Genomic DNA, 13,660 nt, shown 5'->3' with positions numbered 1-13,660 from the left:
CAATTCATGATGTCTCACATAAAGACTAAACCAGTCTTTTGCTATAACATTTCCATTTCAATTTGCCAAGTTCTCATAATTCAGATTATGAAAAGGGATGCCGTAATCATAATAGAATTTTAGAACGCAAATAATGGACTCATATACAAAATTTCCTTATGTTGAGCCATTCCAACATGAAATTAATATATATCCTTGACTAAATGATTAAAACCTCACGATCTAAGCTTATAGATTTGAGATGAAGTATAATTTCCTCTCCCTTAATTATAGCAAAACAACTCTTTCCCAATTGAAACTTTTGTTTTCTATAATTAACATTGCTAACTTGCAACCTTTATCATAATTATCATGCTCCCACTAACATGATGATTATTAGCATAACACTTATGCTCCCACTAGCTTTGACATGTACTCAGAAATCAGCTGGAGGTGATACGAGGATGTGTACTCGAGATCTTTGGTGTTGAGTTCCCGATAGATCTGGTCCCGATAGCAATGGGGGATGTGTGTGTCATAGTGGGCATGGATTGATTGAGCCGATTTGGGGATGGGATAGACTATAAGCGGCAGTTGGTGACAATACGAGACCCTAGTGGGGGAGTACTTACGGTGTACGGCGAGGGTACCCGATGTGGGTCGGCATTCTGTTCGACTGCTAGAGCGAGACAGAGTTTACAGCAGGGCTGCAGTGGGTTTGTAGCCTATGTGATAGACACACGAGAGGCTGCTGGGAGGCCCAGTTCGATTGATGACGGTGCGATAGTGCATGAGTTCACGGATGTTTTTCCCGAGGAGTTGTCGGGTGTTCCTCCCAAGAGGCAGGTAGAGTTCCGCATTGATTTGGTACCGTGGGCAGCACCTATTGCCAAGGCGCCTTATCGTCTTGCGCCGCCAGAGATGCAAGAGTTATCCTCGCAGCTTCAGGAGCTGCTGGGGAAGGGGTTTATTAGACCAAGTAGTTCCCCTTGGGGAGCGCCGATCCCTTTTGTTAAGAAAAAAGGATGGTTCACACCAGATATGTATTGATTACCGGGAGTTGAACAAGCTAACGGTCAAGAACCGTTATCCATTACCGAGGATCGACGATTTGTTCGATCAGTTGCAGGGAGCGTCTTGGTTTTCCAAGATTGATCTGAGGTCTAGATATCATCAGATGAGAGTACGTGATGAGGATATCCAGAAGACTGCATTCAGGACTCGTTATGGACATTACGAGTTCGTGGTGATGCCTTTCGGGCTCACCAATGCACCGGCGGCATTCATGGATCTCATGAAAAGGGTGTGTAGGTCGATGTTGGATCATTCGGTGATTGTGTTCATTGATGATATATTGGTGTATTCGAGATCCAGAGAGCAGCATGAGGAGCATTTGAGGGAGATCCTCGGAGTTCTGAGATCGGAGAGGCTTTATGCCAAATTCTCCAAGTTCAAGTTCTGGTTACGAGAGGTACAGTTCTTGGGGCACCTCGTTAACTAGAATGGGATTTTGGTTGATCCGGCCAAGATTGAGGCAGTCATGAGGAGGGAGGTGTCGACATCGCCCACCGAGATCAGGAGCTTTCTAGGATTTGCCGGCTACTATCGGAGATTTATCATGGATTTCTCCAAGATTGTCGTGTCACTCACCAGGTTGACCCGGAAGGGTGTTTCTTTTTCATGGGGTCCGGAGCAGCAGACCTCGTTTGATACACTTCGCCAGAAATTATGCGAAGCCCTTGTATTAGCCCTCTCGGAAGGGTTGGAGTATTTTGTGGTATATTGTGACGCATCGATATCTGGGTTGGGTTTGATGCTTATGCAGAGGGGGCATGTGATAGCGTATGCATCGAGGCAGCTGAAGCTCATGAGGCGAGATATACCACCCACGATCTGGAGTTGGGGGCAGTGGTGTTTGCCCTCAAGATTTGGCGTCATTATTTATATGGGGTTCAGTGTACCATATAGAAGGACCATAAGAGTTTGAAGTATCTGATGGATCAGCCCAACCTGAATATGCGATAGAGGAGAATCTTGGATGTGGTAAAGGATTATGATTGTAAAATCCTGTACCACCCAGAAAAGGATAATGTGGTAGCCGATGCGCTGAGCCGTAGGGCGAAGAGTGCCCCAATTCGAGGCACTTGTATGAGATTGATACTGATGACCCCGGTGTTGGACACCATTCGGGAGGCCCAGGCAGAGGCCTTGATACCGGAGAACCGCAAGAGGGAGCGGGTGATCGGGCAGGTGTCCGAGTTTGTTATCGACAGTCAAGGGTTGATTACCTTTCAAGGTCGGATTTGGGTGCCATATGCAGGCGGGGCACGTACCCTTTTGATGGAGGAGGCGTATAGATCAAGATTCTCGATCCATCCCGGGGCCACAAAGATGTATTTGGACCTAAAGAAAGATTATTGGCAGCCCTGTATGAAGAGGGATGCTGCGTGGTTTGTCGAGAGGTGCTTGACCTGTCGCAAGGTTAAGGCCGAGCACCAGCGTCCGCATGGCAAGTTGCAGCCGCTTGAGGTTCCCCAGTGGAAGTGGGAACACATTTCCATGGACTTCATCACCAAATTGCTAAGGACCGCAAGGGGTGTAGATGCAATTTGGGTGATCGTCGACCGGCTGACGAAGATCGCGCATTTTCTTGCTATCAGTGAGAGCTCTTCCGCCGAGAGATTGGCAGAGTTGTATGTGAAGGAGGTGGTATCACATCATGGAGTATCGATCTCGATGGTGTCAGATTGAGATGTATGTTTCACTTCCAGGTTCTGGAGGAAGTTCCACGAGGAGTTGAGTACGAGGTTGCATTTCAGTACCGCTTACCACCCCCAGACGGACGGACAGAGTGAGCGAAAATCGAGGACATGCTCGAGCATGTGTGTTGGACTTCGGAGGAAGTTGGGACACATATCTGCCGTTGGCTAAGTTTTCGTATAACAACAGCCACCATTCTAGTATTGGTATGCCTCCCTTCGAGTTGTTGTATGGGAGGAGGTATCGAACTCCCATTTGCTGGGGAGAGGTAAGGCAGCGTGTGATGGGTAGCACTAAGATAGTACTTCACACAGAAGAGCAGATACAGTAGGTTAGACAGAGGTTACTGAAGGCTCAGAGTCGTCATAAGAGTTATGCGGATCGGTGACGATCCGAGCTGGAGTTCAAGGTGGGGGACTTCGTGCTCCTGAAAGTATCTCCTTGCAAAGGAGTGATCTGATTCAGGAAGAGGGGCAAGCTGGGGCCCCGGTTCATCGGTCCATTCAGGGCGACCACAAGGGTGGGAAAGGTAGCATATCGGTTAGAGCTACCTGCGGAGTTGATCCAGATTCATGATACCTTCCACGTGTCACAATTGAGGAAATGTATAGCCAATGAGTCGGCGGTGGTACCATTGGAGGATATTCAGGTGGATGCGAGCCTGAATTATGCGGAAAGGCCAATCACGATACAAGATCGGAAGATCAAAGTTCTGAGGAACAAGGCGGTGTCACTGGTGTAGGTCCAGTGGCAACATCGGAAAGGGTCCGAGCTGACCTTGGAGCCGGAGTTGGAGATGCGGGAGCAGCATCCAGAGTTGTTTGTCAAGCAAGACTTCGAGGGCGAAGTCTGATTCTAATAGGGGAGAATTGTAACGTCCGGATTCCTAGGTACCCTATGTTAAGTATTTATATTGATTTTATGAGAGGGACTCGGCAAGTTCGCGCTCAGACTCGCCGAGTGTGATCGCACATCTTTTGGTCTGATTTAATGAGGGACTCGACGAGTCCATGAGGGGACTCAGCGACTCCACGCTGTTTAATGAAACCCTAATTATCGGGGCTTGAGCCCTATTTAAGGACTCTTATAGCCACCATTTGCAGCTACCAGACCCTTGAGAGAAACCCTAAGAGTGCTTGAGCGTTTGTGAGAGAGAAGAAGCCATTATTTGACCTTTGTGGGTTGGTTTTGCAAGAAGAAGTTGATTCCAGCTTAGAGGAGGCCAAGGAGGTTGCATATTTGCGGATCTCAAGCTTAGGGCATCATCTTTGAGGTAGCATATCGATCCTTTCTCTGTTTTGTTAAGGAATCCATGGATCTAGGGTTTTCTATACCCTTTATTGGGTTGATTTGTTGGGAATATGGTCCCTTACCATGTTTAGATATTAGATCTGGATCCATAGTGGTCTAGAGAACACTTTCCATCTTGCTTTATGAGGAGTCATGGAAGAAATGGACTTAGGTTGTTGTATTTGGGGCTAAATCAGCAAGTAGTGTCATTTGGACGTTGCATGAGTATCAAGTTCGAACCTTTGCGTGATTATTGAGCTTGGGAAAGTTAGATCTATGGATTAAAGGAACAGATCTAACCTCAGAAGGTCATTTGAGTGTGAGCATGGAATGAACTCGCCAAGTCCATGAGCAGACTCGACGAGTCGAGTCGGGGTTTCCCCCCGTTTTGTGTCAGGTGTAACTCGTCATGTGGAAGAATGACCCGACGAGCCAAGAGAGTCTGTAAGGATTCAAAGGACCCGTATGGACTCGCCGAGTCGCCCATGTGCACTCGACGAGTCGGGTCAAAGTTTGACCGTTGACTTTCGTTGACTTTAGGATTCTGGTCAAGACTTATTCAGGAGAGTTTGGGGAAGGGTAGAATGGCCTTCTACCAAGTCTGTAGAGATGAGATCATGAGAGTGTATTGATCAGGAATGTTATTTGAATAATAGGAGGAGGCTGAGTCGGGACGTTGAGCACGAGAGTTCATCCGACTTCATTAAGGTGAGTCTTCTCAATAAACTGTACCTGGAAGGGTACCTATGTGTGACTGGAAGGTCTTGTATGCTATGATGTATGTGCTATATGCGGTTATGTGATATGTATGTGCTATGTGTGTTGTGTATGATAAGGACCGGAAGGTCAAGAGGTTACGGACCGGAAGGTCGATATGGGTAAGACTGGAAAGGTCTGCCGGGATTTGGGACGGAAGTCCCCTGGGACACATGGATCGGAAGATCCTGCAGATTTAGGCCCTGGAAAGGCGTATGTGGGGTATGTGGTATTTTGGGGAACTCACCAAGCATTTATGCTTACAGTTGTTGTGTGATGTGTTTCAGGTACTAGCAAGGATCGCGGGAAGGCGCCGACATGATTCATACACACTCATGGAGTTTATGATATTAAGATCTTGGGACATGTTTTGTTATGTTACAGTGGACACATTATGTTTTTATGATTTTCGTGTGACTGAAAGTATGTTTTAAAACGAAAAATTGTTTGAAAAATTCACGTCGTTACAACAAATGTCGAACTGAAGTGATAAGCTCAAACTCTCAAATCACAGCAACGAACTCCACTACCTATTTTCATCATAAAACCTCCTATATAAATTCCTCGTTTACTAAAATACCCCCAGAAGTCAAACTGGTCAACCCTTGGTCAAGGTCACAGTCCACGGTCATGGTCAACAGTCCATGTTGACCCAACTCGTCGAGTGCAACTTACTGACTCGTCGAGTCCTTCCGGAACACGAGAAATGTTGAAAACCCTAGTTGACTCGCCGAGTTTCCTGATAACTCGTCGAGTCCATGCGTGTCCAATGTTGGGAAAACCCTAACTGACTCGTCGAGTCATCTCACTGACTCATCGAGTCCATGCAGAAACCAAAAACAAGAAACCCTCTTTAGACTCGTCGAGTTGACTCATGAACTCGTTTAGTCCCTTCAGTCTTTTTCTTTTATAGACGTTTTTAAGCCACCCTAAAGCCCCAAAATGCAGATCTAACCTCCTAGGGCATGGTTTCCACGTAAAGTTGCAAACTTTACGTGCATGGATGGTCCTAAATGTCAAAACCAAGTGAAAGGGGGGTTTAACCCAAAAAGAAAATCCCAAGCTTGCTAAATCAGATAACTTTATGGCTATAAGGACCAAGAGGAGTCCAAATCTAAAGTTACAACTTCAGATCATGCCTAATACCCGAAATGACTTCCAAATATACTAAAGATTGCCTTAAACCTAAGCATGAAGAGATCTAACTAAAGATAAGCCAACGTAACGACTTGTTACCTTGAAAATGATGCCAAGATGAAATAAAGTCGGATCCACAAGATCCTCTTTGTCCAAGCTTCTTATACTTCACACCTTCTTCACAAAATGCACCAAAAACACTCTTTAAGCTTGACAAAAACGCAAGAACAAGGTTAATATCGATTAGGGTTTCTTCTGGCTGTCAAGAGGTGGTAAGGGACTAGAGGTAAGGACTTAAGGTTCTTTAAATAAGGTGCAAACCCTAAACATTAGGGTTTCATCTTCCATCTCCTACTCTTCGATTTCGGGTCCTCCGACTCGTCGAGTAGGTCCAATAATCCACGCGGGGCAATCCTGCCTCTACCTGACAAATTGGGGCAACCAACTCGTCGAGTATGTCTATAAACATGTACAAAATGCTTTTAAACTTATATCTGGGAGTCGGGGTATCGCAAACATCTTGCTTTCATTTCTTATTTTTACTCATTTAAAAAAAATACCTTAATGTCTAATAAAGCAATCTACTATGCTAGAATGGGTACATTGCTATTAACCCATTCTACTTTGAAAGTACAATGCCAAAATTAGGATAATGTTAGAATTTTATTTTATTTTAATTTTTTCTTATTAATATTATTATTCTTTGAAATTTCAACGCTAGATGTGGGAATCAGAACACAAATCCAATGGTGCAACTGTTGGGTCCTTCTTGACACTATTAACTTCACCCTAAAACTGAAAAAAAAAAAAAAAAAATCAAATACCCAAAATAGTAACGCCAATATGATTAACAAAATCAAAACCCTAAAAAAATTATAGTAAACCTTATGCCCAGAAAAGATTTAAACAAATTTTAAAAGGGTGATTTTCACGGATCTTGCAAACATGAATCATGTGATCAGTTGAGCTCGAGGAAAATAAGAGATTATTCCACTAATAGCGGACCAGTTGGGTCCTATTGTTTGACACATTGTTATCTTTTCTTGTACTTCAAGAATCTTACTTGTTGGGAGCTTGGTAAATATGCGACTCCACTCCTAATTAATATGTGTTTCATTTTTTTTTTACATTCTAATTTTCAATATTTATAGGAACAGGCGAAACACTTTCTCCATTTTATGGTTGCTTATCAGCAAATCTTTATGGTGTATTTTATTGAACTGGGATATGGTGTTTGTTACCTCTTTGTTTCAGACTTTCAGTAGGTATAATATCAATAAATCCATTTTTGGTTCTTGTTGAAGTATTTTAATCTTAAAAAATTTCTATCATTGAACATCATGATACATGGTAGAGGCTAATGCAATAAGGTATGCAAATGGTTATAATGGTTCTACATGATTGTTAAACAATACATTGTTATAGGTTTCAGAAGAGCATGAAAGAAAATGATCAATCTGATGTAGTAATAGAGGCAACAACCTGAATGGCCATAATTAACATGTACACGGTAAATAATAAAGACCATAAAACAATCAAAACTAATATGATAGCACACAAATAAGGTTTTTTTTAGTTTATCAACAATAGGCAATTAATTAATAAATATGTAGATTATTTACCTGATGAAAAAAAATGCAAAGAGCCAAAAACCACCCGTTACTCCAGTTTCAAAACATAGATTTCGGATGATTTCTACCTCCTTCCAGGCTCTCTCCACACTCCAGAAATCATAAAAATTACTAGATAAATAATCTTATTCAAAGTGAGAGAGAAGTAATGTTTTCAAACATTTTTTACTCTCATTTTTTAATCACCAGTCATGTTTTTTTTACAGAAATGTATGCGTCGTTTTATCCATTAATGGATTAAATATATAGAACCTTTCATAATATTTACAACGAACTAGATACTCCGTTTGTATTACATATGTATTTTCCATAAAAATATATTGTGTTCTCTAGTAATGTAGTAATTTTTTTATAATGACTTAAGATGGTACCAAACTTCTAATTTTGTTCATATTTACTCATTGAATTTTTTTGTGCTTGATATACCTTTGAATTAGTTGAAAATTTTCACATTTTACGCTTATGACCGGTTATAAGGGTAAAATATGACCAATTTCAAATATTTTAGGGGTAAATAAAGCACAAAAAAAAAATTAATGACTAAATGTGAGAAAAATTGAATGTTTGTTACCCTTTCAAGCCATTATCTTGTAAATGGTTCTAAATCTTATTAAGAATGAGCACAAGCTAAATATGAAGCTCACAAAAGTGAGGATGCTGTAAGAATTGTCTGATATACCTTTATTGTGTAAGGTATTAGAAACAACACTTAAAAATACAATAGGAGCATCTTTAATCAAATAGAAATTGAAGAAGCAAATATTTTTGTGGTTTTAAAAATATACTTAGGACATGGGCAAAGATTTTAACTCTAGTGGTAGAGCCGGTCGTTACAAATCATGCGAGGACGAGAGAACATATGATAAATAAGTGTGAAGGTACAGCAATGTTAAATTTGAATGAGATTTTTCTCTTTACAAAGACACTAACTTTGATTAGAGAGTGTGGATGCGTAAGATCAAGATAGTAGAGTGGTACATGAGTAGTCTAGGTGCTAGTTGCCTTTACATTGTTTGTGTATTTTGCCTAGTTTTCATTGTTTTTACTTTGAACTTGTTTTGTCGATATTTTTCTTCCAAATTTATTTTTCTTCCAAATTATTACTTGTATCTACCTTTTCTATTTCTATGTTGGTTTTGTATGTACCTTCTCACCATGCTCCTTTTGATTTTCGATCTATTTTTCATTTTATTGCTCATATATGTGTATTTTTTTCCTTTGTGAAACTCTACATATTATTTCTTCTTTGTGGGTTGGCGTTTCAAATATATATGAATAAAGAAAATCTAGTTAAAAGTTTATCTTATTGACTATGATTAAAGCAATGAATTAGAACATGGTTATGTGATATGCATTCTATTCTGTAGTACTCCTTACAAACATAACACAAAATAAATTGTAGTGACTGAAATCAAAATTATTAATCTAAGTAATTGCTACCAATAAGCAAAATAAACTAAGGGATTATTACATAAATATATAATGACTTGAAAGGGTAACAAACTTTCAACTAGTTCATATTTAGTCACTAAACTTCTTTTTGTGCTTGATTTACCCATGCATTATTTGAAATGTTTACATTTTACCCTTATGATTGGTCGCGGTCATAAGGGTAAAATGTGGAAATTTTCAAATAATTCATGGGTAAATCAATCACAAAAAAAATTAGTGACTAAACATGAGCATAGTTATATATTCGTTACCTTCTCAAGTCATTATCCCTTTTGATTATTATAACTTCAACCGGAAAACCGTCCATTAACACTATCCCACATGGTATTTTTGAGACGCATCCAAACAGTCCTGAAATTAATTTGATTCTACTCAAAATAAACATACAGGCCATCAATACAACTATGGGATAGTTTTGCAAAACCAAGGAAAAAGTGATCAACTAAACCATCAAATCATGACTTGATAACTATATTGGGTGCTAGATGAAGTCGATATTAAACTTGATTCTAGAAAAGTTGGTTACAACAAACCACCAGACATCCGGTTAACATAAGATCAACATCTCGTTAATATAAGATCAAACAACTGCCTTACACCACTATATATATATATATATATATATATATATATATATATATATATATATATATATATATATAGCAATAATCATTTGAGAACTTAAAGGTTTCCAGAGAACCCGAGAACCAAACCAGGGCCGTTAGATCAAAATAATAAAAGGCTAGGATCATTTGTGGCATTTTTGTAAATACTTGAGAAAAAAACAACACTGTGGCATGATAATTAAATGATTATGGGGCATTTTAGTGATGAATTACCTTGAATTAGGTAAACCCTTTCCATCTCTCTCTCTCTCATCCGACCTCCTATCGTCACATCGCCTCCGAAGACGACCCTTCGCTCATGTTCTTCCTCATCGTCGTTATCTTTGGACGTCGTTGATCTGGAAATTTGAATCGATTTCTCGCATGGATCTTATGAGTATCATCAGGAAACGCTTGATAATCTCCAAACTGACATGGATAACACCGGTATTCTCTGTGCAGTTACGCTCGATACCAAAGTAAGTCGTCTCTATTCTCTACTAGATCTCCACTAATCGACCGATTGTTTGCAATTTACTTTTTTGCATCATCTACACAGCAATGTCTAATTCTTCTAAGTGTTTATGCATCTGATATGGATCTAATTTTGACTTCTATGGTAAAATTGACTACTTATGATATTGATTCTATCATTAAATGGTGTTCAAAAGTATAATCTAGTTCCCAATTATGTTGGGAGGTTGAATTTTTCATTATCGTTTGATGCTATGGTTCGTTGATCTCATATAATTAGAACTATAAGCTCGTCCTTATTGGTCATGGCTACACCATTTGTTTTCCGTTCAGCCATGGCATTGGTTTTTGATATGATAAAAACTAAATTATCAGTCAACGATCTCTCTCGCTCTCGTGTTCTTCATCGATTATCTCCTCTCTACTCACCACACCCCGCTTATTAACAATCAGAAAACCTAATCGCTAGATTTAAAGGAAGTCGGTAATCTGATTTATTGCCCTAAAACTGCAACTGTACGGCCATGGGATGCCCGCTTCTCATATAACCTCATTTATTTCCAGCTCCACCTCAGGTTTTGCCATTACTTATCTAATTTATTTCCATAGAACACTATAATCTGACATGTTGTGTACATATTTGTTTCTCGTTTTGGGTTTCATTATAATCTGATTTAATTGACATGCATTAGCCCAAAAATAATGTTCCTATGTTAATGTACTAAATTTTAATAGGCAGTGGATTGCTCTCCTGTGAGTTTAGTAGCTGCAAACAAAGCTTCTTTTGTAAATACATCAACTTCTGGCATGCAACTATGCAAGTGAAGTGATGCTCTTTCTTTTGCTTTCACTTGAAATATCTCTTCATGTTCTAACTTGTTTTCTTATATTCTCAAGGGTCACAAAAAATACCTGTAAATAAGATGGTGCGGACAGATTTATAGGATCCTTTTGGGAGGATGCATGCTTATTTGCAGGCTAAGCCTTCTAGACACCATGAAAGCAATTCTGGTTTGAATTCTTTGAGGTAGGAATAGGATCTCTCTCTATATTTCCATATAAATAATCGGTAACACTCCTCATGAAGTTGGCCTATAGTATTCATGCCTTACTACTTGTTACAATCAAAGGTGTCTGCAATGCAGGTCTTCCATCAGATAGAGAAGGAATCCTAAGGAAACTACTGATCTTACAAGTGTTTAGGAACTTATTGATGAATTTGAACGTGGTTGTCACTCTGGTAGCCTTCATCACCACATTCATTATGAACAACATATGCATAATCTTCTTGTGTTGTTGATGTCTGATCACTGATGTGGTTCTTTCTGCTAGGTCTTTTGGACACTGTAAGGAACTATACATATGTTAGTATGGTTGATGATGATTTTTCTCTCCTTCAACATAATACTCATTTATATCTTGCCAAAGTTGTAAATTTGAGGTAATATACTACATACTACCTCTCCTTTCTGATCTGTTCCCGCTAAGTACTTGATATATATATATATATATATATATATATATATATATATATATATATATATATATATATATATATATACTGTTAGCTTTGCAGAGTTTCTATAGGTTTGGCATAAAATTCCTTTTTTTTTTCTTTTTGTAGCAAGGAGCTCATGTATCAACTAGTTTTGCAAGGATTTGGTTACTTCAATGCAATACAGTTAAGTGAGCCTGCTAGCACTAACTAAAGAAGATCTAGATTCACAAGGCATTAATTACATATGCATACAAATGAATGCTAAGCTACTAAGCGAGAAATTTGAATTGTTGGATGAATATTTTGGCATTCATGTGGATCCACAAGCCAATTTGTTAAGGCTTCTTGTCATACTTGACCGGTACACACCTGACATGGACCGTGCTCCAAAATTTCTTCTTTGTTTTGGAAATGATGTAAGCTACACACCAAAATGTGTATAATACAATTATGCACAAATATAAATACATAATAATATCTTGTTTAAGTGACATGGAATGATGAGAAAGTTTGCTTTCAAACAATTGTTTCTGCTCTTGGAAACTTCTATGCTATGCATCCACCTCTATTGCCAAATCCATGAGGTGAAGGAGTTTCAGATGTTTATAAAAGACAAGGGAAAGGAAATGCTTCATGAGGTACGTTTTTTTCACTCTTAGTTCCTTTAACTTGTTTGATCTGTCTATATTACATCCATTTTTGAGTTAAAAGTCCTTAGAAGGGATATTTGAGAAAATGCAACTACAAAACTAAATACCCCTCAACATTTCCCATTCAAGGTCTATCTCCCTCGTTTTAGTGGAAGTAAGGATTTCACAGGGGGATTTTCGGCACAAATACAAAAGACAGGGGTATATTTTAGAGAGGGCCATTTTTTTCTATTTTTGCGTTGTACTTTCAAAAAAATCAGTTTGAAAATACCAAAAGTAATCGATATATTTGAAACCTTGTGTAGAACAATATAATGCGATTTCTACACAAAAATATTAATGCTAGAAAATATTGGTGCTTTATTTTTGAGTTTGAAAAAGAATAGATTACACTTCAAAGAGTGTCTGTTATGAATTTTTCACATGGAAACTCTTATGTATATTAAATCAACTCTGCTTTTATGGAACAACAGTTTCAAACCATCAATTGCTACTCCGTTCCCTGGAAGAATGCAAGTTTTCAACAAATTCAACATCTGTTATTGGTGCTTTATTTTTTAGTTTGAAAAAGAAAAGGTCCCATTTTTCTAAATAGATATCTATTATTTATGTGTTGGAAGTGATGAATTTAATGTGAATCATAAATATACTAATGCATATTTGATTCATATAAAAGTATAGTGCAGTGCTTAAACTGGTTCTCATAGTGGACATATATATGTTTTAATTGGTATGATCTAGTTAATTAGTTGTTATGATTGGCTAATCTGGTTCTGAACTCTATGTGATATTGTGAAGAACTTAGATCTGTTAAGTACTAACTCTTGTTAGATAATGTTTTGACCTTCTTCATGTTGAGTGGTCTGGATGTCATTAGTCTTGGAAATGACGTAGAAGATGGATTTATTGTTGTCGATCCTAACCTTTCATCTTTAGTTTTATGTGGTAATGATTTTTGTGATGCAAATGGTGTAAAAAAACAATCACAAGTGAATGACATATGAATTACATGTGATTCACATGTAGTTCACAAGTAAATCACATATGAATTACATGTGATTCACATGTAAATCACAAGTGAATCACATATGAATTACATGTCATTCACATATGAATTACATGTAAATCACAAGTGAATCACATATGAATTACAAGTAATTCACATATGATTCACATGTAATTCCCATATGATCCATTTGTGATTCACATGTAAATCACAAGTGAATTACAAGTGAATCACATATGAAGTACATGTGATTCACATATAAATTACACGTGATTCACATGTAAATCACAAGTGAATCACATACGAATTACATGTGATTCACATATGAATTACATGTGATTTACATGTAAATCACAAGTGAATCACATATGAATTACTAGTAATTCACATATGATTCACATGTAATTCACATATGATCCATT

At 38.4% G+C, this 13,660-nt stretch overlaps 1 pseudogene; it reads left to right on the top strand.

Annotated features, from left to right (window-relative positions):
• The first annotated feature begins 10,044 nt into the window (after positions 1 to 10,044).
• The window catches only part of LOC145050429 (DNA mismatch repair protein MLH1-like), a 4,290-nt pseudogene continuing 674 nt past the window's right edge, over positions 10,045 to 13,660 (top strand).

The sequence above is a fragment of the Lactuca serriola genome, chromosome 5 (assembly GCF_051521515.1).
Source record: "Lactuca serriola cultivar US96UC23 chromosome 5, Lser_US96UC23_V15, whole genome shotgun sequence".
NCBI classification, from domain to species: domain Eukaryota; kingdom Viridiplantae; phylum Streptophyta; class Magnoliopsida; order Asterales; family Asteraceae; genus Lactuca; species Lactuca serriola.
This window is presented reverse-complemented; position numbering and strand designations above follow the sequence as displayed.